We start from the raw sequence: 4,308 nt of genomic DNA, 5'->3' as shown, positions 1-4,308 counted from the left end.
GACTGGAGAGTCTTTCAAAGATGCGTGGATCAGATTCAAGTTCTTTCAGCGAGACTGTCCACACCACGGATTCAACGAAGTGCAACTGCTGAGCACTTTCTTTAGAGGTATCACCTTGAGGTATCAAATGGCTTTTGATACAGCTAGCGAGGAAAACTTCAACACCAGGAATCCGGTGGAAGCTTTGAGACTGATAGAAAATCTAGCAAACAGCATCAGCACCAAGAACACTGACTTTGAGAGGAAGAAGTCTGTTGCATCCCTAGGGAAAGAGCAGATGGACGAAGTTAGAGCAAAGTTAGATGTGGTTCATGAGCTTCTTAGGAAGCAGGTCTGCTCAGCTGAAGGAGAAGTAGCTGTAGACATGGAAGGAGAAGAAGATGTGAACTAAATTGGAGGTACTGGGTTTCAGAGGTCTGGAAACCAGGGTGGAAATAGAAACTTCTATGGCAATGGTGAGAGGAGTGACCAGAGTTCACAGTTCCAGAAACCTTTCAGCAACAACAGCAGAGGCTATGGAAACTCATTTTACCAGAATCCATCACCACAGACCCAGGAATGAAAGATTGAAGCAATGCTTGACAGAGTTCTGGAAGGAGAGCAACAACTCACTGTGGACTTCAATGGGAAGATAGATTCCGCCTACAACAGTCTGAACACGAGAATTGAGACCTTAAGGACTCAGGTGAGGAAGCTTGAAATGCAAGTGGTTCAAACTGAAGACACTGTAGAGAGGCAAGAAGCCTTGGCTAGAGACGCATGAGTTGAGAAAGCAAAACATTACTCTTAACAAGAGAAAAACATACAAACATTGGGGATTAAGTTAAAGTTTATGTTTCAAGCCACTAGAAATACTGTAGTAACGTAAAGCCAAATATGTTCCATCTTACCAATCCTTTAAGTCGTATGAAGACAGGACGGTTATCCAAAGCATAAATCACATTCGCAGAAAAACATCCTCACCCACCCTCCCCTTTCTACGTCAAAATCGATCGACGGCATGAGCCAGCAGTCGACCGACAGAGAGAGACTGATATCGATCGACCCCCCTCACCTCCCATCGATCGACATGCACCTCTCACCTACCGAGTGCGATTACTATCTATTGATAGTGACCGAACTAACGCACTCAGACCACCACCAAAACCTTTAGCAAACCCACCAGAACCTACAACCAACCCTTCAGACACTACACCAGAGCCAGACCACCACCTAAACCTTTAGCAAACCCACCAGAACCTACAACCAACCCTTCAGACACTACACCAGAGCCTATGAAAGATGATGAGGCAACTGAAGGAAGAAGGTTAAGGAAACAAAAGAAGAAGATTCCTAAGAATCTTAAGAGGGAAGCTAATGGGAAAGAGATGGATGGTTTCACTAAGAGAGTCCTCAGAATCCCAGTGGAGAAACCTTTTGATGAAGTTTATTACACACACCGGTTGTGGATGTTCTTCAGAGAGACTAAGGATACTGAGGAGGACATTAGGAGAATGTTTCATCATGTCAGGGAAAGGATGAAACTAAGGATCACATTGAAGAAGAAGAGTGATCCTAGGAAGTTCGCAATACCATGTGAGGTGAAGGGTATTGAATTTCCCCATGCACTTTGTGACACAGGAGCATCAGTCAGCATACTACCTAAGGTTATGGCATACCAGCTGGGTCTGAAAATAGAGCCTTCATTAGAATCTTTCACCTTCGTGGACCTTTCAGAAAGAAGCTCAGGAGGCATCATAAGAGACCTTGAGGTACAGATTGGTAATGCCCTTATCCGAGTAGATTTTCATGTCCTGGACATCAAGCTTAACTGGAACTCTTCACTTCTGCTTGGAAGAGCTTTCCTGGCTACAGTATGAGCTGTATGTGACATGAACACCAACAGATTATGTCTGACACTGATAAATCCAGACGTCCACTATGACCTAATTCGAGTTGTGACACAACATGTCAACCTCGTGGAGCTTGGAAATGATCTTGGCTACATTGCAGCATGCCATTGTGGAGCAGAGTACGAAACAGAGTACTCGGAATCGATCGACACTCACACTGCGTCATCAATTGATTCCAATGAGTCACCGACGACCGATGAACACTATCCCACGTCACTCGACGGGAAGCATCCGGTAGACCACTTCACATTACCAGATCAGTTTTATCCAGACTTTGCCTTTCAACAACCCAACAAAAAAGGAAGTGATGACTATTCCATAGGCAGTTGGGCAGACAGTGAATTCCATGAAAGTTTTGCAGTAGAGACTGTAATTCCTTCATCCAATGAGGATCCTACTGAGGAGTATGATGAGGATTACTGGAAGGAAAGAGCTATAGAGATTGCTATGCAGGATGAACGATATTCAAGACATTCGTTCAACAACACGTCTCCACCATCGATCGACACCCACCCTCATCCAGCAAAACGATCTTATGCATCGATCGATACCACACCAGGTACATCGATCGATGCAGCAACGCAGCATTCCAGACAACATCCCAGCTGTTCCAGACAACATCCCAGCTGTTCCAGACAAACATCCAAGGGCCAACCAGTAGGCCAAACATCGATCGACAAGGATGCTCTTACATCGTTCGACATGGCACCTTAACCATCGATCAACAGACGTTACGAATGTGGACATCGCGCTTATGACAATACATCTATGGAGCCAGAAAGTTCAGATGGGAACAGAAGGACGAATATGGTGTCTACAGAGATGAGTCTTGATATGCAAGGAGCGTAGCTGGTGAGATGATCCCTGTTACCAAGGACAACATGAGAAAAATTCTGGAGATAGCATCCCTATTTGAAGAGAGTCACATATGTCTTCCAAAACATGCCACTTCTTTCACACCTACAAAACTAGCACCGGAAATCTACACCAAGGATGAGATTAATGAGATGGTGACTGGTTTTTGTAGAGCTAAGGAAAAACTAGGAGATGAACTCAAGACATTGGTAGATGACACTTATCAACCTTTGGACAGAGGTTACAATGAGCTTTTCAGAAGTATGGCAAAGATGAGGACAGAGATTGAGAGTATGCAGCACATTCTTGAGAAAGAAGCTACGACATCACCATCGATCGACGCCAACAACGCAACATTGATCGACGTCAGGCCACAAACATCCCAGATTCCTGCAGAACCGGAAAATTTGGCAGAGAAAAAGGATGAATGGGAGATTGCATACATCAACACGAAGATTAACAACGTATACAACCCTCTCAACAACAACGTGGACTGGTTAAGCACGAGAATTGATCTTCTACATCAAGATTTGGACACCATTCACAAGAAGGACCAACAACCAGCCACATCGATCGATATCTGCACCATCACATCGATCGACAGCAAGTTCGCAGCCATGGAAGATAGGTTACAAACATACAAGGATATGCACGACCGTTTCACCTAACCTATTATGGGATACTTGGACACCTTGTCTACACAGATGATGAATGTCCAGAGGGACATTGGCACGCTTAATGATTAACACGATTTTTAGGAAGAATGTTAAACATCGATCGATAGGTTCCGCAGGGCATCGCTTGACGTCAAGAAACCTACATAACATCTTCCCTGCACAGTAGCAGAAGTTGATCAGATCACAGAAAAGCTTTACACAACTATAGACACCATGGAGGACCGGTTTGAGAAGTGGTGTGATGACATCTACTTTCCATTTGACGTCAGACTCAATGGACTAGATAGCCATGCAGAGTGGTTACAGAAGGAAGTCAAAGCCATTCAGAGGCAATTTGCATCTCAACACCAGATATCAGCATCGATCGACAGAGAACGCTCCAAATCGATCGACGGTAAGGAACCAGCATCGACCGCTAAACACTTGGTCGGATTCATTTATCACATTTTCTCTCTCTATTTCGACCCTAGAGTAGTTGGTTAGTTTAAAAAAAAAAAAGTACAAAATTTATTACTTAATTAGGACTTAAGATTTAGTTAGGAAGAATCTGAACCTGAGAGATGGAGCAGAAATGATGAGGCCACAAGAAGTTTCATTGCAGCTTGGTCCAGAATGTGCAGATATGAGGTGGATGCTTGTTTCCTAACAAGTAGCTGTCTTTCCACCAACTAGCCACAGAACAGGGCTTGGTGGCAACCACCATTAAGTCTTGATTCATGGAAGCCTGTCCAATCTTGGTCACTGATCTTGCAATATAAGCAGACTTTGACTCAAGAGAGAAATTATAGAGAGAAAATTTAGGAACTAACTTTTACCTGCAGTTTCAGATACTTGTTTGAAAATCCTTGCATCCTATGATCGATACTCCCAAGGTAAAGCATGCA

Source organism: Brassica oleracea, unplaced genomic scaffold (assembly GCF_000695525.1).
Source record: "Brassica oleracea var. oleracea cultivar TO1000 unplaced genomic scaffold, BOL UnpScaffold00706, whole genome shotgun sequence".
Taxonomy (NCBI): domain Eukaryota; kingdom Viridiplantae; phylum Streptophyta; class Magnoliopsida; order Brassicales; family Brassicaceae; genus Brassica; species Brassica oleracea.
This window is presented reverse-complemented; position numbering follows the sequence as displayed.